The 24027-nt window shown below is 44.1% G+C and overlaps 1 protein-coding gene across 1 annotated transcript in view; it reads right to left on the bottom strand.

Moving 5' to 3' along the window:
* The window catches only part of LOC146003812 (suppressor of lurcher protein 1-like), a 475712-nt gene that overhangs the window by 266186 nt on the left and 185499 nt on the right, over positions 1 to 24027 (bottom strand). The window lies entirely within an intron of this gene.

The following is a 24027-nucleotide window of genomic DNA, read 5'->3' as shown; positions in this document are numbered from 1 at the left end:
TTACTCGACATTTAGATGCTTTTAGTTTCAAAATATATTGCCACTTAGTCTTTTATAAACATTTTTTACCTGTGACGGGTGGACATGTCCATGTAGGATTATGGAATGAGGCAAAGGCTATGAAAATTATCATAAATAGATTCTTCAAATTTCTTGTTTCAGAAATGAAGTAAGACACTTGAGAGATTATATAATAATATAAGAACAATAAATGAGAATTAGAACGAAATTAGAATTAATTTAGTTTTATTTTGGTATAATACTGTAACATAATGAAACTAAATTAAGTTGATACACCACACACAAAATCCCACTTCTACTATAAAAAGAAATAGGTTTGAAACAATGTGGTTATTTAAAAGCCATGAAACTCATGTTTGTATTAATACTTCCAATTCTGCATAGTTTTCCCTTTCATCTCACATATAGTGATACTTTGAATAAAAATAAATTAATCTTGTTTGTACACTTTCACGTGGAATGGCCTAATTGTTACATATCTGTTGTTACAGTTGCTATTCGGTGAAAGAAAAGAGTGTAAAGCCACTTTTTACACAATCTTTTTCCACAATTGTCGTTTCAATTGATTGAAAGAGAATGAAAGAGTGGAATGGAATTTTTACCAAATTTATCATTATTTTCCAATTGTTGCATATTTGTGGTTACATTTGCGTTACAATTTGATCTTTTACAATTGTTGCAGATTTTGGTCTGAGATTTAGAACCCACGTAGAATACATCTTGGAGAAAGCTAAAACTGAACTACATAGAATCTTGAGCATGGGGAATGCGGCCTTCAAGATCCCCTTTAGAATTGCAATGCTATACTACAACGCAATACTGGGTGGGCCATAAGTCAGTTGTCACTAGCAATCGTTAGACTTTGATTTGCCTAGCGTAGTGGAAGTCAGTTGTGAACTTGACTAGTGCGTATTACCCAGCATTCTTATATTGGGTAATACGCACTAGTCAAGTTTACAACTGACTTATGGCCCACCCGGTATTTTTACCAATCATAAAATACGCCGCCAGCACATGGGCTCGTATTTATTTATGTATTCCTTGTTTTGGATCGCAAAGTTAAGACACAAGCCTTTTCTTCCACTTAACCATCTCTACTTTACATTTTATAAATTGCTTTTTATAGCTAATGTTTGTGAAATATATAAAAACTAAAATCATTAAGATACCAAAAAATGAAATATATAAAAACTAAGAACATTAAGATACCAAAAAAAATCCACTAAAGAGAAATTAAAAGAAAAACTCGCAAAAAACACAAAAAATGAAAACCGAAAAATACACACACACTAAGGAAAAAACACACACGTAAAACAAACACACACACAACAAACATACTAAAATTACAGAAAAAGTTGTTGGGTGTTGGTCCTACAAGTTTACACGAAGGTTTAATTTTATTTCAGTTTTCAGTACTGTTAAGTTGGCTCCAGGAGATGATTTCTTAATTTTGATTTGATTTTGAAGAACGCATGAAATCAAAACTCAGATCGGCACAAAGAAATGTGTTGCTCCGGATCTTGGGAGCTTTCAAGACCACTCTCACGCTGTCACTAATCGCAATCGCAGTGGTCCTTCCCTTAGATATTGCAATCCAAGCAGCAGCAACGAAATACAGGCTTAAAAGAGGAACGGAACAGGACTACCTACTGTATCAACATGTAAATATCGTAAGGCCACAAGAGGTAAAAACTTTCTTCAAAGATAAATGAGAACACGAATGGAGTCAGGTTGCACCTCAGCCTACAAAAAAGTATATCACAACCATCAGCAGGAGGAACAAATGGACTATCAATCCCTCAAAAGGACTTGTCCATTTCATAACAGGGCATGGCCCCTATCAGACGTACTTTGAGAGATTTAACCTTGCAATAGTGATATGTGTAACAAGTGCGTCACATTGGACACGCCCGAACATACAAGTTCTAAAGTGCGAGGAAAACACCACAAGATACATAAGAGAACTTAGAAGGAACCTTGGAGTGTTAAATAAAGAATCGATTCTCGAAAATCCACACAAATTTAACATCCTAAATAAGCTTGCTGGTGAAGTCTCGTTTTTAGAGGAACTTAATTAGAACGTTAGTTCCTTCACTCACCAGAGTGTAATTCCAGAGCCTGTGGTGCCAGCCAGGCATCACAACATCAACCACTCGCTCAACATCAACAAAGTCTCCGAGGGCTATATCCCCTGAACAACAGAGTAGATACTATGAGCAGGGTCCTACCTGTATTGACAGGCGTAAGTTTTATATAACTTCAAGAAGGTCCAACTAAACTAGTGGCTACTGAACTATTTGGCCCAAGAAATGGATCCACTAAGTGTTTCAAGATTCTGATTGAGTGCTTCATTAAGAAGGCCATGCAGCTCACTGTGCCAAGTGAGAGCTACACTACCCCTGATTAGAAACCGCTGGGATTCTTCTAGAGACACTGTTTCTACAGCTGAGATAGAAGACTTGACTGGAGGTCATGGGATAAGGAAAACCTATGTCTTGGAACTTCCCACTCTTCGGGAACGCCCTACGTCCTTCCTACGATAATTGAAGACCCCGGTGCAAGAACCAGACAGCTCCACTTTTTGGTCAAACTTGTTTTTTTTTTTTTTTGCTGTAAGCTATCATCAAAAATGATCTATCTGCTGGTACAAGAATCAGACAGCTTCACAGATTTGTTGTGTAGTAGGAATGGAATAGGAGTTGAAAAGGTTTTCTCGGGCAATCAGCCAGGTGATTTCCGGAAAGGCTTCCGAGCTTTCGAGAGCTAACGTCACTCTCATCGGCTGATTGCCCGAGAAAACCTTTTCAATAATCGCCGCCAGGAAAGCTTCAAGAATGGAATAGGAGTTGTCTGGCATGTTTCTGCCGGCGCATCATCGCAGACAGCTCCTGGTGCAGTCTGGTTCTTGCAGCGGCTATAGTACAGTGTTCTGCCACTCGGCGGCGTGCAGCAGTTACTATCGAGACCGCACACTTCAATATGTATGTTACTGTTGCTTCTAGCTATTGCACGTGAATATCCCTTATTTCTTTGACATTTCATTCTTTTATTCAGTTTCTCCTGACAACTTTTATAATTTTGAGCTGTCTGGTTCTTGCACCGGGGTCTTCAATTCCCTTATGGGAAATCATAGGTTCAAGGACCTGAAGTCTAGAACTATTGTAAGTATATCTCAAATGTTCGACTTCTAATATCTTCCATATCTTCCACATTTTCTCTTCTTGATTCTTACTTCTATTTATATTACTTCATTGAATCTCTCATCTGATTTTCGGTATCAATCACTTTCTTGTATATCAAGAAAACATGGGCTAAGACCTATCTTGGTGTGTGATGGCCCTGTGAATCAACCAGACTGAGGGAGGCTGCTGAGATGAAGAGAAATCATAATCTTGGAACCCCCCTTTCGGGGAAGTCCTCTCCTGGGTAATTCCCTTCTAACTGGGAAGCCTTGCATCTAAGGATCCATTTTTGTTATATCTTGTATCCTCTATAAGCTACTCTTCCTTATTTATCATATATTCATATATCTACTTATATTATTATACTAAACATATTTAATTTTATTTTATTGTATAATTCAACATGTGTTCTATTAGTACTCCATTAATAACAATCACCTAGCCTAAGGTATGAATCTAAATTAAGAATTACAACTTCAATTCAATTTCAAATTCTGAACCTGGAGTTTTAAATTTCCTTTTTTAAAATATTTTTCTCCTATCTTGAATTTATTGTAATACAAAGTCATATTAGTACTTACACCTCGGTTTATTAGATAGGCACCAGGGTTCAGTGTTCACTTTCCTTGGTTTTCACCTTACGTTTTCCTTCTGGAGCAGAACCGCTCCCAGCTAAACAGGCAAGAAAGAAGAGCCATCTACGGTAACTACGCTGGGAGAGAGGGTGATCATGTGAGCAAGGTGAGAGGTGGCAGGAGGACCTCGTCCCCTGTGCCCCATATACCTGTTGCAGATCTATGGTCAAAATTGGCTTTAAGTGAAAGAACGAGAAGATTTCTTTTACTTTTTTTTTTTTGCAATTTTTGGAATTGTTTATAATTGCAGTGAGGTGGAAGAAAAAAGTGCAACGGTTCCATTGACACAATTTATCCTTTTTCAATTTTTGCAGGCCTTGGGTTTGAATCGCCTTTAAATGAAAGAAAGAAAGAGTGCAAGGTTTCATGCACAATTTATATTGCTGAAATTGCTCCAGATCTGTTTTTAGGCGGATAGAGTGCAATTGTTTAGGTGTGAGCCAATGATTGAATGCTTGTCGAATTTCCCGACAACGGTCTATCAACCCCACGCCCCCTATTCTCCCTGACCCACACAGCTCCTAAACATACCAAGAGTCGAGTCGTGTAGCGGCATGTGTGTTATTGAACGTCCTTATCAACGGGCGACTGCGAGCTGTATCGTAACAGTTCAACAATTCTAGCCGACAGCCCGTTTCTATGGTTACCTAAAAGGTGACGATGTAGTCGTAGCTTTATTTATGTGTGACGGCTTCCCCTCCTCCTGGGACGGATGCCGCGGAAATGAGTTCAGGGGATGCACCTCGAGAATGGGGTTAGTCTGTGAGCGGTGCAGGATACATAAAAGTAACATCATCCGCTGTACCAGGCGGGATGGCAACTAACATGTTGTGTAAAATTAGCACGATACAATGTGCACAGTTACTGGTCAGCCGCAAAAGCTCAAAAATGGAAATTGCAAGATTTGACATTCTTCTCTTCCGCAAATTATAATGCTCCAGTTGCAAATTTATTTATTTATTTATTTATTTGCCTTCTACAGAGAAAGGATATCTCCAATTACAGAGGCATTAATATAACATAAATAATGTGAACATGAATAGAAATGAGATTAAATAACATGCATACATATTACATAGTTATTAACTATAACATAAGTACACTTATATAACGTAGAGTAATGACGTGCTCGCACACACACACACACACACACACACACATATATATACATATATATATACATACGTACGCATGCATATATATATATATACACATATATATATACATACATACACACACACACACACCTACATATACATACACACATACAAACATATACACAACACACATAAATTATTCATATATCCACAACCAATATTATCACCTTTCTCATGAGGTGTACAGAATAAATATGACCATAATAGGATAGAAACAACAATGAAATAAATACATACACATATTAATGGGCACTTATCCTTAAGCTTATCTACATACATATATTTACATTATATATATACACACACACACATTTATGTGGATAATAATCAATAATTATAACAATTAACTATTATATAATTATAATAATTAATTATTATATAATTAATTATAAAAATATAATTACAACAATCAATTATAATAATAATTAATAATTAATAAATACAATAAATAATCAACCATTTGTGAAAGTATCTGTGTTAAGTGTGGCTTTTATAGCATTTTTATATTCCAAAATGTTAAGATTAAAGTCAATATTTGGATTTGTGGATGTTATTCTATTATACATACTACTCATTCTAATTAATGGTGATTGTTTGTACTTTTCAGTTTTAGGGATATTATATAGCAATAAATTTCTTTTTCTTAAATTACATGTGCTAGCATTGAAACATATTTGGTGAAGAAACTCTCTATTATCCAACAATCCAGTTATAATTTTATAAAGAAATATCTGTTGTCCTAATGTCCGCACCGGGACTCTCCTGAGCCGGCAAGCGCCCGCACCGCGACTCTCCTGAGCCGGCAAGCGCCCGAACCGCGACTCTCCTCAGCCGGCAAGCGCCCGCACCGCGACTCTCCTCAGCCGGCAAGCGCCCGCACCGCGACTCTCCTCAGCCGGCAAGCGCCCGCACCGCGACTCTCCTCAGCCGGCAAGCGCCCGCACCGCGACTCTCCTCAGCCGGCAAGCGCCCGAACCGGGACCCTCCTCAGCCGGCAAGCGCCCGAACCGGGACCCTCCTCAGCCGGCAAGCGCCCGAACCGGGACCCTCCTCAACCGGCAAGCGCCCGAACCGGGACCCTCCTCAGCCGGCAAGCGCCCGAACCGGGACCCTCCTCAGCCGGCAAGCGCCCGAACCGGGACCCTCCTCAGCCGGCAAGCGCCCGAACCGGGACCCTCCTCAGCCGGCAAGCGCCCGAACCGGGACCCTCCTCAGCCGGCAAGAGCCCGCACCGCGACTCTCCTCAGCCGGCAAGAGCCCGCACCGCGACTCTCCTCAGCCGGCAAGAGCCCGCACCGCGACTCTCCTCAGCCGGCAAGAGCCCGCACCGCGACTCTCCTCAGCCGGCAAGAGCCCGCACCGCGACTCTCCTCAGCCGGCAAGAGCCCGCACCGCGACTCTCCTCAGCCGGCAAGCGCCCGCACCGGGACTCTCCTCAGCCGGCAAGCGCCCGAACCGGGACTCTCCTCAGCCGGCAAGCGCCCGAACCGCGACTCTCCTCAGCCGGCAAGAGCCCGCACCGCGACTCTCCTCAGCCGGCAAGCGCCCGAACCGGGACTCTCCTCAGCCGGCAAGCGCCCGCACCGCGACTCTCCTTAGCCAGCAACCGTACGCACCGTCTGGAGTTGCAAATACTAGTCTCGCTCGAGTCCGGTATATTCTCGACTTCTAAACAGCTGCATCGTGTACTCTAAACGCACAAGTTTTTTAACGCCATTAGTAGAGCAGTGGCACCGGTTCAGAAACCGAAAATGAGGCTCGGTGAGGCTCGCCTTAATGGATTTCTCTCGTAAGGCATGAGCCTCATTTTCTCACAGTGTTGCCAGCTCACCCCAAGAATATTCCACCATGATATTTTACAAGCGAAGCTAACCTACGAATGGGAGTTGGCAACACTGGCAACATTAATTGCGGTTCAATATTGCCAACTCACCCTAAGAATATTTCACCATGATATTTTACAGGCGAAGCTAACCTACGAATGGGCAACACTGACTAGTGGAGGTGGCCGGGTTCTGCAATATTAATTGCGGTTCAATATTGCCAACTCACTCTAAGAATATTCCACTATATGATATTTTACAGGCGAAGCTAACCTACGAATGGGAGTTGGCAACACTGGCAACATCAATTGCGGCTCAATATTGCCAACTCACCTTAAGAATATTTCACCATATGATATTTTACAGACGAAACTAACCTACGAATGGGAGTTGGCAACACTGGCAACATCAATTGCGGTTTAATATTGCCAACTCACTCTAAGAATATTTTACCATGATATTTTACAGGCGAAGCTAACCTACGAATGGGCAACACTGACTAGTGGAGGTGGCCGGGTTCTGCAACATTAATTGCCAGTGTTGCCAACTCACCTTAAGAATATTCCACCATATGATATTTTACAGGCGAAGCTAACCTACGAATGGGAGTTGGCAATACTGATTAGTGGAGGTGCACGGGTTCAAGAACATCAATTGCCAGTGTTGCCAACTCACTCTAAGAATATTTTACCATGATATTTTACAGACGAAGCTAACCTACGAATGGGCAACACTGACTAGTAGAGGTGGCCGGGTTCTGCAACATTAATTGCCAGTGTTGCCAACTCACCTTAAGAATATTCCACCATATGATATTTTACAAGCGAAGCTAACCTACGAATGGGCAACACTGACTAGTGGAGGTGGCCGGGGTTGCGTCCGAATCAGCAGCAGATGTCACCTGCACCGTTACATCCGGGGACTCAGCTAATTTTTGTTGTCCGAATTTGCGGTAGACGTGGAGTCGGAGGGAAGAGCAGAGAGGCGCGACAGATGCACGCTTGAACTTGCTGTGATGCTGCGCTTGGCAGCCATATTCTAATTTTTATTTTGTACAGGCAACATTTACTGATTAGAGGATGTAAAACTCAGTTATATTTTAATATTTTATCGATAATGAATGCAGAAAAATTGAAAATGATAAAATAGCGTGTTATATTTTTAATATGAGTAGTTAGGTGGAAATTATTTGTTTGTTTGTGCCCCACGCAGTGGGTGAAGTTCGGACTGTCACCTGGCGGGAAAAGTGACAGGCGTACTACAAGGGGACATGCAGATTCAAACGACTTGGACGTGACTTCGACGGCACGCGAGAGCAACGGGGAGAGAACGGGATGGAGCGCTTGCCAATCCGGACACGGCTTTTGTAAACCTCTCTCGCGGGAACGATGTGCCACACACACGTGCGCGCGCGCGTGCCTGTATTGTGACGCAAGCAAACAAACAAAATAATAATAATTGTTTTTAGGATTCCTGGCCCCTAACCCCGCCAGGGTGCGTGGTGCCCAACCCAAAAAGGTTTTCTAACGGCTGCGGTTAAAGATAGCCACACCTCTGTAGGGTTTCACGTGTTTCCCCCCCCCCCCAAACTTCCATGAAACCCTACAGAGGACCTCCGTAATGCATGCAACGTGTACTAACGACTCTAGTGTTATTTTGATGTTGTAATATTTTTGGATATAGAGTTTTATTGTGAGATATAGATAAAAATAATTATGTTTATTATAATATTTTTTTGATGAAGATGGATAATGTATGTGTGTGTGTTACAAATAAAGTTGCATGCTTTTTTCTAGTGTGTGTGTGTATGTGTTTTTGATGTTTCGACAGCATCTGAAACGATAAAAAAGAATTTTATTGTTAATTTTCTCGTGTAAAAAAACAACAACAAAATTTTTTTGTGCAAATTTTCTGATTTGTCTCTTGTGCTATAGTGCAAAAACTGATGATATTGTAATTCATAACTAATGAAATAGACATTTGTAACTGATCTGAACTAGTGAAATTTTCGTATTGTGCCATTGAAACTGATTGTGCTAGTACAAAAATTTCTTATTGTGCAAGAAAAAATGTTAAAAAAACTTGTTAAAACTGCTCTGTGACCCTCTCGTTCTTTACGTCGTGGACGAAGGACTTCTCTGCAATCAGGATAACGCTGCACACGGTGTCCTCGGGCAAGGCTTCGTGGAACTCGCAGACGACCTTGATGTTGGTTCGATCGTTGACCACCACCTGCTTTCTCTTAGATGTGTTGATGACGAACATCGGCCTGCGGGTTTTGAATTCGCTGGGCGTGTAGTACATGTCCATGCTTCCCTCGGTCACGCGTTTGAAAGAGGTGTAAGCTTCGTAAAGTTTTAGGTAATCGTCTTTGGTAATGTCGAGGTTGTAATTCTCGCGCGGGAACACTTCGTTGCGTCCATTTTTGAGATAAATGTTTTTGATCTTGCAGTCGTCGAACTTGCTGGAATCTTTTTCCTGGTTGTTATCGCGCCCGGTTTGAAAGAGCACTACGACGAAATCTGGCATGTCGAACTGTATGTTGTTGAACTGAGTTGTCACGTCGAATTCCATGTGACTTCCCGATGCCATCTTCTGCACGCACTGGTAACCGTGAAAGTGAATCGGTACCTGCGGACTCTTCATGATCTTCGCTTTGTACTTGAGGGCGTAGTTCGTCTCGTATTCCACGATCGGCATTCTCAATTCCATGCTCCGTATGACGCACTTGGCCGCTTCGGGTAATGTGTTGGCTATCGGCGTGCCGTCGGCGTTCAAGTTGGTGTATCGCATCAGTGCGTCGTTGTCGTTGGCCGCTCTTCGAAACGTGACGCGCAATCCCCCCTTCCACATGATCTCTTTGTAGTCCGAGAAGAATCCCGGCAGCAGACGCATGGGAAAGAGCACCGTGTGACTTCTAGTCGATATTTTGGTCCCCGCTTCGAATCCTCCCGCCTGGTAGTATGCTGCGTCAGTTTTGGATAATTTCAATGTTCCCACTGCCGTCGACGTGATGCCTGGATAATCTATTCTGTCTATGACGGTGTTGTGTTTCCTCACCTCCACCTGCGAGAACAGATGAGGTACGAAGTTGTCCACGAGTATCAAATTTGCTGTTGCGGGAAACGCATCTCCGCTTTCCTTCTTCACCACGTCGAATTGAAGGTAGAGGTCCGCTCTGTGAGGATGAACAAACCCGTCGCCTACGTCCACGTCGTATTCGATCTCCCTGTTCGCTTCGTTGAGATTGGCGAACGTGCGACGGTTGGGAGGGAAAGATTGCAATTCGTAACTTTCGATTTGCTCCATTTTTACTATGCGTGTTATTTATTATACGTTGATCTCCACGATGGCAGTGGTCGTTGCACCTGCGAAATCCACCACGTCTCCTTTCTCGTTTGTCACCACCAACTCTATGTCGTCTATGCGATTGCGGCATACTGGAAAATAGATCGGCGAAGAGGGTGTGTAGATGATCGGTTCCATGAATTCGGAACTGGGTTTGAATGTGGCTATGATTCCTGTCTGTTTGTGACTTCCTAACAATCCGTCCGAGGATTTCGTGATCATGCCTTCCGCCACGTTGCAGTGAACGTTTAGAGTTTCTATGGCTAGAAATTTAGGAATGTTGGTTGTCGTATGTTTGATGCCAGCTTCGAGTTTGGTGTCGTTCTCGAAACCTAAAAGTTCTCCCATGGTGCCCAGGTTTATGGTCTCCGTTGCCGACACGATTTCCACTCTGTGCGTGACCGAATTTTGAGAAAGGTACGTGCCTTTGGGTAACTGAGCTTGCAAAGTGGAAAGATTGTATTGGCCTGGCGTGACGACGATGTGTTCGTTTCCGACACTAATTTTATTATTGTGCTGCGTGACGTTAGGTATGAGGTACATGCTGTAGAATGCACGCAGAGCTACGGATTTAGGATAGACGATGTCGTCGTGCAGCGTGAGTTTCAGGATCGAAGATTCGCTCGTGAGATGGAACACGCCCATCGTGTTTCAGGTTCCACAATGCTTTCTGAAAATGTTCCACCGACGGGTTATTTATTTTAGACATGTATGCGAGAACAGAAAGGCATAGGTGGCCGCAGTTAACATCAGTGAAACCTTGGATGCGTTTGTCATTGTAGTAGAGGTTGGCAACACTGAGATGCTTCACCAACCTGGCAGGCGGTGTGCCACCGAACGAATCGAAAACAAATGCATTGTTATCGTCAATTTTAAGGTAGCATATCCAATGTGTACCAGGATTTTTGTAACTGTCCAGGTTGACCACGCCATACTCCTTTTTCTTCACAGCAGAGGGTAGAGAATCGGACATGAAAACACCCCTGAAGTTTTTTATTCCCAACAGTTCGATTAGAGATTCAATATCGAAGTTGGACAGGGCTTCTTCTTTTTTTTATATTTTTTCAAAGCATCGAGGTTGCTTTTTTGTTTTTTGGTTATACCTTTCCCCTTCTTCTCCATGGCCAGGTTGTGACGTTTCTGTTCTTCCAACTCGGCTTTGTTCTTCTTCGAGTCGATGACGGTTTTCGCGATGGCGGCACTTCCGCCGGCCAAACTTCCAACAGCCCCCAATGCTGCCAGGATGGCTGGGATGCTGAATATGAAACCTCCGATTTTTTGCTGTTTCCGCGAACGTTGCAAGCGTCTCAATTGAGGTGTGCTGAGAAGTAATTTCATTCCGTGTCCTTTCATCAAGCAAGAACGTTTCTTCTCGCGTTGTTTTTTGGTGAGTAACCCATCGAGGGTACCTAGATTTTTCAGATTGGAGTATGGTATCTGGTACACGACACCTTTGGGCTTCATGTTGATGCTTTATATGTTATCTTCACGGTATGTTATTTATATATATGTTCTGATATTTTTTTTTGTTTTGTGTAATTTTTTTTCGGTATGTTATTTATATATAAATGTTCTGAGATTTTTTTTGTTCCGTGTAATTTTTTTTTCAAGGATATACTCCGCGCAGAGCCGTTACACAAATTCTATTACGTGCTTTGTTTTCTTACCAAGAAGTTCCTTTGTACCCTTGTACACGATTTGAGTTTTGTTCTCGATTAAAATAGCTAGCTTCTCGTCGGATAACATGTTAGCGTATCGATCTGGTAAAAATAGACTGTATTGTGCGTTGAGCAACAAACGCGCCTTGGGACCATACTGGGTAGAAACAATTGAACCGGAAGTTATCGTGTAAGGTTTGTCCACTTCCAATTCCTGAATTTTTACATACTCTACTGACAAATTTAGCATTTGTTTTAATGCTTGAAAGTCACTCATTTTTTCAGTCGTCATATTGAAGAGAAATTTTCAGTGTGTGTGTTAGAGAAATTTAATATTTTTCACAATGTGTGTTATTTATATATACTGAAGATTATTTTTTTTTCACGATGTGTGTTATTTATATATCAAGTTATCGACAGAGGAAGAAAGTTCGTGCTTCGGAAAACGCGATGATGTGGGTGATAATATCTTCCGTCTCTTGTTTAGATCTACGCCAATCATCCGTGTATCGTCTTCTTCCCTGCCTCGCCTCGTGCAGTTCGTCCATCCTCTCGTTTAATTTTTCCCCTGCAGCCGAAAGAAGAGTGTCGAGATCATCACACCTCATTCCACTGATCCCCCGAAGATAATCCTTAACAGCCATTTCACAAGGGATGCAAAATTTCGGAGTTGTTCTTGCTACGTGTAAAAGTTTCCCTACATCCTCGCAAGCATGTTTCAATATTTTACACAGCAGCTCGTGCGGCAAATCGGTTATGCAAGCCATGTTGTTGTTATAATTTTTTTACTGTATGTTATTTATATACCCCACCCAAGTTTTTGTTTTGTGTTCATGGCGATGGTGGTGCCCAGTGCTGCAACTCTTTCTCCCAGCGAAGCGTCTCTGCTGACGAATCTTTCGAAAGCTGCGTGCTCTAACTTTCTGTCTGCTTCGTGACGTGCATCCAGTTCGGTGTGAGTGGTGTTGTAAGCGATGTCGTGATCTTTGCATGCGACGTCCAACGGATTCACACCCCTGTCTCCTCTCTTCAATCTTTTCTCGAGTTTGGTACCTGGTCCGCAGTACTGGTAGCCGGGTAAATGCATCTCGAAAGGTAACTTGTTGATGATGTCGTTCACGAGTCCCTTTCCTTCGGCCACGTTCCAGAATCTCGGAGGCAGCGTGTTGATAATTTTAATGAGGTAACCTATGCCCTTGTCGTCGTTCACGATGAAGTTGGAAAATTTTGTGCTGATCATGTCCACAATTCCTACCTTCGCGTTGTAGAAATTACGATTGCCTGCAGTCTCCTCTCCTGCAATAACCAACAACCTGTCTATGAGCTTGCGCACGTCGTCCACCCACACAAACTCTTTGGGCAGGGTGTTGTAGAGTTTGACGCCGCTGCCTGTTTTCACCTGGTTCCATATCGGCTTGATGAGATTTCTGTACTTCTCGCCGCTGCTAGATTTGACCCTATTCTGCGTAGCGTCGTTGTTTTGGTACAAAGCATCCGTCATGATCAAAATTTCCTTGTAACTCTGGTAATCTTCGTCGGTGTAATCTTTCGGCTGCTTTTTGGCAACGAGTTCCCACAGTCCCACCGTACCCGGATACCTGTTCCAACTATCCTTGTCGCCTAAATTAACTTTAATGTCGTTGCCTTCGAAGGTCACCTTCGATTTTCCAATCTTCCAAACCACACCGCCGCCTTCGTTGCTCTCCATGCTCGGATACAATCCGAACACTTCATCCTTGTCGAATTTTCCCGTGCTCAGGTAGTCTCGTGCCAAAGGTCCCAACTCGATCTTATCCAAAGACGACGACGTGCTACCTATGGCTCGACGTCGTGGCGGTACGTCTCTTAGTTCGAACGGCGTCGAAGGAATGCTCGAAATGGGCGTGGGTACGGTGTAACTTTTAGCTGCAAGTGGTACGAGTTCGTTGATCAAATTTTTATTTTGTTCCGTGACGCCTTTAATTTCTTTACCTAGATCGCTGATGGCGTCGATCACAGGTTGATCTTGACGTTTCTTCTCTTCGTAGAATCCGCGATTCTCGGATTTCCAACCTTTGAAGCGTTTCGCGAGGTAGTTTCGCAACTTGAGATTTTCGTCTTCGATTTTTCGTTTCGTCATAGCGTTATTTATACACGTCGTTTCTCACAACGTTGCAACGTTTAGAAAGTCGTTGATTTTGTTTCTGTATTTTCCGTTGTTGGGTTTTCTCGTCATGTCGATCGTCGCGAATCCGAAATCGTCACTGTTCCAACAGTGGGAGCAGCAGCGTTCCGAAAATTGATTGTAGTTCATGTCTCCGCCTACGTAGTCATCGTACGCGTGCTTGAGGTTGGTGTGATCTTGACGAAACAAACATATGAAATTAGCGTTGTCGCGTACTAACTGTTTTGGAATTTTGGAAAACGTTTGAGCCAAGAAGAAGCAATCTATTCCTTTGTGACGACCTTGCGTGAAAAAATTGCGAATTTCATTTTGATTTTCCAGGATGACGTCGTCGAACACAACGACTGAATTTTCACGACAATCGTGGAGTGGTTTTATTTCCGAAGAGAACGTTGCAATGTCCAGACCATCGTACAGTTTTATCAGTTGCTGGTATTTCGCTTGTTCGAGACTTTTCGAAAATACGTAGAGGTGCCTGTTCTTCCAATCTAACCAATTCGGTGCGAGGAGAAAATTGTCCACGAGCAGTGTTGTTTTCCCACACTCTGAAGGACCTACGATCAGACAGCGGATGCTGTCGGGAAGCAACTCACCGTTCTTTTTTTTCGTTTGACTTTCCGAATCCGGTAGACGCTTCACCACGTTCCACGTACTCACAAGATCACTTCGTTCGCGTCGATCCAACTTTTTTCCGGAAGTCCCAGCCATTTGACAAACAGTTTGTCGCCTTTCCTACGCAATACTTTCTCGATGAGGTACGTGTCGGGATGTTTTGTTTTAGAGAGTTCCTCTTCGTAAAATCTTCCTTTCAAAATCTCGCCGCTACTATCTTTTATTATATACGTGTGTCGGTTTCCGGGTAAAACTCGAACCACCGTAAAAAGTTCCGTGCTCCAATTTTTTGTGAATCCCTTCTCGAAGGTGCGTTTGAATTTGCTGATCCTCACCTGGTCTCCAATTTTGAATTTTGATTTTTTGGTAGTCGTGGGAGCGTACTTTGGACAGTAAACTGTAGAAATTAAACGCTGCTCGTCAGATTTCGTAACGTCAGCTGGCTTCATGCCTATCGTTCTGTGTACCGTATCATTATAGGTGTCGACGAGTTCCGGCAGTATGTCGACCCATTTGTAATTTCCTCGAAGCGTGAATCGTTTCCACATGTGTGTTTTCAAGGTTCGATTAAATCTTTCCACGATGCTGGCTTTGATGTGACTGAAGGTCGAATAATGTCGAATGTCGTGTTTCCGAATAAACTTTTGGAATACGGCATTGTAAAATTCCTTCCCCCTGTCCGTTTGCAAAAACCGAGGCCGTCTGTCGCTTTCGCGAAAAATTGTCTTGAATGCTTCCGTGACGCATGTCCCCGTTTTGGCTTTCAAAGGTAGAGCCCATGCGAATTTCGAAAACGTGTCTATGACGGTGAGGAGATACTTGTTGCCCTTGTTCAATTTATGTACGTTTTTTAGATTGCCGCTACTCATCTCCACGAGGTCACTTTGCCAAAGGTCATCGATTCCCTTGGTTACCACAGCTAAACGTTTGTAGTTGCGGCGTACAGGTTTATGCAATTCTTCGACGATGGCTTGCCTAGACATTTTTTAGAGATTACGTTTGAAGAGAAGCACAAGCGTGATGGGATTCAAAGAGGGTGGCACCTCACCAGTGTTTTGAATGATCAGCTTATCGCCGGCACTCACGTCGAAAACGGTGAGATCTTCGTCTTCGTGTATTTCATATACGTTGCGCGTTTCGTTCCAACGTGCCAGAGGAATGTTTCCTGCTTTCTGGACACCACGATTCGATATCAAGGTCATGGTAGGAACGCTAGCTTTTCTGCCGTGAGACCAGTACGAAAATTCATTTATCTGAATCGTGCCATCGAGGAGAAACTTGTAGTACGGATGATAAGGATGCAACATGTACAGTTTGTTACCTTCGACGAACGTGGAGATTCTCTGTTGATTGGGTACGCTGTTGATTTCGATGGCTTGCAGAGAATGCAGTTTAGCGAATTTAGTATCGACGCTAACGAGGTTGCTGTGAAGCTGTCCCAGTGTATTTTGTACGGGCAACAAATGTTCGACGATGGTATCCGTTACTGTAGAAAATGACGGTTTGATTTTCACTTCCACGTTCAACTGCTTGAAGTTTTCGTTGAGTTCTTGCAACTTGGTACCAAAAGAGGCCAGCGTCGATTCCTGCGTGGATTCCAGCACTCCAACTTGATCTCTGATGTTGACGACGATACTCTGAAGGTTCTCGACTTGATTCAATTTCGAACTTTTCTCGGTAAGATCGTTCACGATGCTTCGCATCTCGGTAAACTGCGTGTGAAGGTCGACGACGCTCTGCGAAGTGGGCAGCGTCGACACCAGCGAAGCAAGTTCGTCTCGAATCTGTTCCACGTTCGCCGTTTCCGTTTCCAGTCGTTTCAGCATACGTGATATGCTCCTTTTCAAAGCGTGTAATTCTTTGGAGGTGGGGAGATTGGCAACCCTACTCTCGAGATCGCTCAACGAACTTTTGATGTCGCTCGAATCGGATAGCGCCGTCACCGCCGTTTTCAATTTTTCCAAATCTTCGCTCGAAGGTACGCTCGTCCGTAACGATTCCAAGTCACCCTGTATGTTGTCGAGTACGTGATGAAAATGAGCAAGGTTCGATTCGACGTTCAAATTTTCTAAATATTCGATCTTCTGCTGAACCGTGCTCAACGTGTCTTGTATGCTCGTCAACGCACTTGCTTCAGCGTGAATATTTTTAATTTCTTCGTTGATCAACTCCAGAGACGCCTGAAGCGTAGCGATGGTGGTTTGAATGTGTTCGAAATCTTGATAAGCCTCCAATTGAATTTTTATGTTCGCGACGCTTTTGCCGATGACCTGCAGTTCGTCTGACGATGGTAGGTTCGTCATGGTATCTTCCAAAGTCTGTAACTTGGATTTAATTTCTTCCAACGTGCTGGCGAATTCTTCTTGTAATTTGGAAACAACAACATGCAAGCGTTCTACATCAATATCCTTCACGACGGTTTGAAGTTCAGAGAAATTCTTTTCGATTGCGGAAGTTCGTTCTTCGATTTCGAGTTTCAATTTTTCCAAATCTTCATTTTTCGATTGAAATTGTTGTAATTTGGCCAAATCATTTTGAAGCTTATCCACGCTCAACTGTATATTTTGAACGTTGTCGTAAGAAGGTACGTCGACATAATTTTTTATGAGCGTTTTCAGTTCGGAATCGATTTTCAGAATGGGGTCCAGACATTGCGTTTGGAGCGTAGCAATCTCCGACTCTAAACTTTTGTTTAAGGTCTCCTGCAAAGCGATCAAATCGCTCCTCAACTTTTTAATTCTGACGTCCAACATGAGAATCTCTTCTGCGTGGTCTACACGTTTGGTGTGACCGAAAATATCGTTAGGCATTTTGGTTAACGGTTATTTATAATAGGATAGACGATTCGTAATTCTACGAAGAGAGGAATAAGTTTATCGTAATCTCCTAGGAGTTCAACGTATAAACAATCTCCTGCAGAAACATCGTACGTAATGTTAGAAAGCATCTTGTCGTGCTTGATTCGAAAAATGTTCTTGCCGGTAGATATTTTGATTTCGCCTACGTTTTCCGGATTCACGGTGATTTGAAGTTTTCCATCGATCGGAATTTTGTAAAAATGTAAATTGTTGTTGAAGACGTAAAACATCTTGCCCACATCGTCATCCAATTTCGTCCAAATGCTGTTAAGGTGAACAATCAGTAGACCGTTGAGTTTAGTTAACATGGAAGGTAGAAATTCATGATCTGTCGTCGCGCGGTGTACAGTCTCCATGTTGGTTTGTTTTCGGAAACCAAAGAGATTCATATTATGCTGGTTATTTAAAATACGGTCAAAGTTTTTTTGTAATAACAGTCAGTGTTGTTTTTTTTGTAATAACTAACAAAATGTTTTTTTTTTTTTGTTTTTTTTTTTTTTGTTTTTGTTTTATGAATCTTCTGTTGAAGATGGGCATATGTTGCAGGTTTTGCTTTCTGCTAAGCGATAGTGCCCCCACGGCAGTGTGTGGATTCCACACTCGAGGACGCGCCTCTTGTCGTCGTTGGGATCCAGGGCAATCTTCCTCACTTTGTTGGTGGTCAACACATGGTCGACGCTCTGGATGCGCTGTTCTGCTCTTAGAACCGACGACCTGGTCTTGAGGCAATCCACGAAGTCCTCGAATGCGAGATGCTCCCGAACCACCTGTCTGCCGACACCCTTGGCCTTCTTGGTAACGCTACCCTCGGCTTTGATGGTATAGGCCTTGGCGCGAAGGCCTGCAAACTCAAGAATCACGTCTCCGTCCTTCTCGTCTTTGAGTTTGCCAGGCACCTTCTTGTTGCGGGCCAGGATGTCATACTGGTTCGGCTGGGGATAGCCCGAGGTGTCGATGAGCTCAACCAAAGATGGAACTGTGGCTATATCCCCGTATGCGTCGGCTGTGCGAACGTGGTACACCAAGCTGTCCGTGTCCGTGTAGAGAAGCGAGATGTTGTGGCCGTAGTGTGGACGTAATATGTCGTAGTATGTCTCGAACATGTGGAGCTTGCTCAGATCCAGAACAGTGGCTCCAACGTAGATGGGCTTGTTGAGTTTCACCACACCTTGCCTCATGTGAATCAGAGCCAGCTGCTCGTTATAGATTGTTCGAGACTTGAACAATGGACTCGCGACAAGCTGACGACATCGCTCTTTCCTCGTCACCAATTTTATGTCCACGCGATTCCGTACATTCTCCATGGTCTTGCCAAACACCGCATTATTCATGAGCTTGAAGAAATCCTTATCAAGCTCGGACGTGGCTGCGGTGCGGTGTTTAGTGTTGACTTCGATATATGGACGCAACCATGAAGAATGCTCGAACTTGAGGATGCGGTGAACTACGTGGACTGTGACCCCTCGCTGCATCAACCACCGGAGATTCCGGTAGTGAAGGACGTAATTCTTCTTGGGTTCGAAATCCATGACGAGCTTCTTCTGGTTGGAATCGGGTGGACACTTGAACTCGGGTGCAGGGGGAAGATCGCAGAACATATCCTGCAGCTTCTCGGAGAACTCAAGGTCCACCTCGGCGAAGAACCCATGTTCCGAATCGTCGAAACCTTTAATGTTGAAGTTGGAAGGGTCAACCCACTCGAACCCTCTAAAGGGGAGTGGCTGCATCATGGAGTGCCCATACAAGTTATTCACGTCCGTGTGCATGATGTAGCTGGACGGTTGTGAGGGGTTGTAACCGGTGGCCATGTGATGGTTGTTGGCGCGCGCGTGCCGTTGCGACACCTGGACCATTCCACCCCGCACGGCACGTTCCACAAACAGCATCATGTCCACGTCCGAAAGAAGCTCCAACTCGATTTTCGTCACCAGAAGCATGGCTGACCACGCCAGTCCGGGGAGACTATAGAAGTAGGCAGGATCCAGGTGGTAGATGTTCATTGCGGTCGCCCGGAACGTCTGGAACACGTCGGCGAGGAGCGTCACATCAAGTCTGAGGTAGGCATCGTGGTAGTCTCCGAGAGTTCGACAACCTAGCTCGTGCCACATGGACTGGGCGTGATGATATTCTTCGTCGGTGATGTTCGAGCCTCGTAGCTGACTGTAGAACTTCGCCTGGGGAGGTAGCGACGTCTCCGCAAACTTGGTAGGGTCTGTGATGTATTCGTAGGGGTAGACCCCCTTACGCTTGAAGAGACCGACGTCCAAGTTTGGAAAATTCGCAGAGGTAATAAGCATTTGTTTGTTGCTCAGCTTCCCTGCAAGAGCATCGAGGCTGGCTGGGAGGAACCTCAGGGAGTCGAGGAAGCGAAGCTCGATGCTCTTGCTTTTTGAGTTGGGGATCGGCACCCACTTGCTGACGCTAATATAACGCTCCTCATTTTGTGCCAGGACATTGATTCTTGCATTGTCGTATCCAAGATGTTTGATCAGGTGGTGAAAATCGTACCCCGAGCCATTGTGAAAAAACACAGGGATGAAGCGCGGGTCCCGGGTCAAGCGGTTACAGTCGTTGCACCAAGGGCCAACGTACCTACCGTTAAAGTGATCGTGGTGTCGGACTTTATAGTTGTTGGCGGTGTACTCCTCAACGCAGACAGGGCAAGTGATGGCCTCGTCGTGTCTACGTTGATCATCGGGGGACAGTGGGAGCATAGACTTGGGGGTCAACAATACCTTCCCTATCTCGTTGGCTTCCACAACCATCCTCTCGAGGAAGTGTTTGGCAGCGTCGGGACCGCGGTACACGTAGGGCTCGGGGGCGATGTGTTTATCTCGTCGCACCACAACATATGCAAAACTGGATGCCTCGTGGAGTTGGTAAGGGGTGGTGGAAGAAACTTCGGGATCGGGATCGCAAGTGGACAGGGGTTTGAGGAAGGCCTCGAAATCCGCGATGATGATAGCAGGGTGCTCCACCATAGCACCGTGCGTGTGGAAACGCTCCACGGTGCCAGGTTTGGGCAAGTCTGCCACCCCCGGTTCGTTGGCTTTGCAGTAGAGCTTGTGGTTAGCGAGCTTCTCGGCAGCAATGTTGCGACCTCTGATGCGCTGGTAATCCTTCCGTTTTTGATTACGAAATTTAGACAAGCACCTGGGACAAACTTCTATGTGGTGTTCGTCTTTGCTCAGCTGGCTCGAAACAAGCCGAGAGAAGGAGCGGATGAGGGTGTAATGGTGATGGGTTTCGTCCTTGATAAGTAGAAGATGAATTTTCTGCGCATCGTCGTCGTCTACGTCGCTCACCCGGATGGGGTACACCACATTTTCGTCAGTGAGGCCATAAACGTTGATGGCCAACCGAGGGTTGTGTGTACGGGCCTCGAACTTGCGAATATCTGAGACCTCCACCGGGTAGTTGATCCCAGCCATCGCATCTTCCAGCTCTGGCTCGTAGGGTAGGTAGTGGTTAACTCGGCGTGGTTGGTTTTTCCTGTCGACAGGGTGCAACGCTGCAAGCACCGACCAGAGAAAGCACTTGGCGTCACTGTTTTGAATGTTCAGGACGGCCTTCTTTTCCACAATCGCTTCTGGTAAGAGGACGTAGCTGGAGGCGGAGAGAGGCACAAACTTGCTAAGTTTGACGCGCAGTTCGTGACGCTCACCACACAGCGAACCCCCTGAGCCCTTAGCTTCATGTTCTTCTTGCTTTGCCAGCAGCTCCTCGACAAACTTGTTGTAGATGTCCTCGAGGTTGTTGATATCCGCCAGATGCAGCGTCTTCGCCTTGGTGTTGTGGCAGAAGCTGTAAATTTCATCAGACGGCCTTTTGTACCAGCAACGAAGCGATGCGTAGAATTTAGTGGAGGAGTGCGTAGCCAGTGCATTACTAAAAATAGAAACTATTTCTGCTCGCTTCTCCTCTAAAAAGCTACGCACGTCGCAAGAGCCATCCGACAATTGGAGGTAATCTCCTAATATTCCCCCGAAAGCAGACCGGTCTGCTTTTGGAGGCTTGACGCGTTTAGCGAGTGGTGCATTGATGGAGGCTGCTTCTGCCTTCCTCTTGGTGGAGGTCGAAGGCTGGGCCCCAGATGTATTTTTGCTTAGGCAAGTAAGCTTATGCTTCTTGACATACGCAATTGTAATATGTTTATTACATCCGGAACACAGTTCGGTGGCAGCCAAATGCTTGCCTGGCACGCAGGTGCGACAGTGTCTTGCAAAATTTTTGCTTGATATGGCTGTTTTGCACACAGGGCAACTTTTCATGGAGCGCATTTTTTTTTGGGTATGTTTATTTATATGTGATCTGTTGGTGGTAGAGTGTTGTCTTCCTCAAATATATGTTTTAATCAACCCTATAAAAAAATTAAAAAAAAATATATAAGAAAAATATGATTGTAGATAGAAAAAACACAATAAATATTGTATGCATGTGTAATTCTATTTAGCTTATTTTTGCTAGACACGAATCTTCTTCAGATTTTATTACCCACTAGTATATTTTTCTACCATTCTAGTAGATTGCACAAAAAAATTTGTTGTTGTTGTTTTTACACGAGAAAATTAACAATAAAATTCTTTTTTTTATCGTTTCAGATGCTGTCGAAACATCAAAAACACATACACACACACACTAGAAAAAAAGCATGCAACTTTATTTGTAACACACACACACACATTATCCATCTTCATCAAAAAAATATTATAATAAACATAATTATTTTTATCTATATCTCACAATAAAACTCTATATCCAAAAATATTACAACATCAAAATAACACTAGAGTCGTTAGTACACGTTGCATGCATTACGGAGGTCCTCTGTAGGGTTTCATGGAAGTTTGGGGGGGGGGGGAAACACGTGAAACCCTACAGAGGTGTGGCTATCTTTAACCGCAGCCGTTAGAAAACCTTTTTGGGTTGGGCACCACGCACCCTGGCGGGGTTAGGGGCCAGGAATCCTAAAAACAATTATTATTATTTTGTTTGTTTGCTTGCGTCACAATACAGGCACGCGCGCGCGCACGTGTGTGTGGCACATCGTTCCCGCGAGAGAGGTTTACAAAAGCCGTGTCCGGATTGGCAAGCGCTCCATCCCGTTCTCTCCCCGTTGCTCTCGCGTGCCGTCGAAGTCACGTCCAAGTCGTTTGAATCTGCATGTCCCCTTGTAGTACGCCTGTCACTTTTCCCGCCAGGTGACAGTCCGAACTTCACCCACTGCGTGGGGCGCAAACAAACAAATAATTTCCACCTAACTACTCATATTAAAAATATAACACGCTATTTTATCATTTTCAATTTTTCTGCATTCATTATCGATAAAATATTAAAATATAACTGAGTTTTACATCCTCTAATCAGTAAATATTGCCTGTACAAAATAAAAATTAGAATATGGCTGCCAAGCGCAGCATCACAGCAAGTTCAAGCGTGCATCTGTCGCGCCTCTCTGCTCTTCCCTCCGACTCCACGTCTACCGCAAATTCGGACAACAAAAATTAGCTGAGTCCCCGGATGTAACGGTGCAGGTGACATCTGCTGCTGATTCGGACGCAACCCCGGCCACCTCCACTAGTCAGTGTTGTCCATTCGTAGGTTAGCTTCGCTTGTAAAATATCATATGGTGGAATATTCTTAAGGTGAGTTGGCAACACTGGCAATTAATGTTGCAGAACCCGGCCACCTCTACTAGTCAGTGTTGCCCATTCGTAGGTTAGCTTCGTCTGTAAAATATCATGGTAAAATATTCTTAGAGTGAGTTGGCAACACTGGCAATTGATGTTCTTGAACCCGTGCACCTCCACTAATCAGTATTGCCAACTCCCATTCGTAGGTTAGCTTCGCCTGTAAAATATCATATGGTGGAATATTCTTAAGGTGAGTTGGCAACACTGGCAATTAATGTTGCAGAACCCGGCCACCTCCACTAGTCAGTGTTGCCCATTCGTAGGTTAGCTTCGCCTGTAAAATATCATGGTAAAATATTCTTAGAGTGAGTTGGCAATATTAAACCGCAATTGATGTTGCCAGTGTTGCCAACTCCCATTCGTAGGTTAGTTTCGTCTGTAAAATATCATATGGTGAAATATTCTTAAGGTGAGTTGGCAATATTGAGCCGCAATTGATGTTGCCAGTGTTGCCAACTCCCATTCGTAGGTTAGCTTCGCCTGTAAAATATCATATAGTGGAATATTCTTAGAGTGAGTTGGCAATATTGAACCGCAATTAATATTGCAGAACCCGGCCACCTCCACTAGTCAGTGTTGCCCATTCGTAGGTTAGCTTCGCCTGTAAAATATCATGGTGAAATATTCTTAGGGTGAGTTGGCAATATTGAACCGCAATTGATGTTGCCAGTGTTGCCAACTCCCATTCGTAGGTTAGCTTCGCTTGTAAAATATCATGGTGGAATATTCTTGGGGTGAGCTGGCAACACTGTGAGAAAATGAGGCTCATGCCTTACGAGAGAAATCCATTAAGGCGAGCCTCACCGAGCCTCATTTTCGGTTTCTGAACCGGTGCCACTGCTCTACTGCCATTGCAAGCCAAACGGATAACAAAAA

This window comes from Lepisma saccharinum, chromosome 20 (genome assembly GCF_977018435.1).
Source record: "Lepisma saccharinum chromosome 20, izLepSacc3.1, whole genome shotgun sequence".
Taxonomy (NCBI): Eukaryota; Metazoa; Arthropoda; class Insecta; order Zygentoma; family Lepismatidae; genus Lepisma; species Lepisma saccharinum.
The sequence above is the reverse complement of the archived record's forward strand: the minus strand, read 5'-3'. Positions and strand labels throughout refer to the sequence as shown.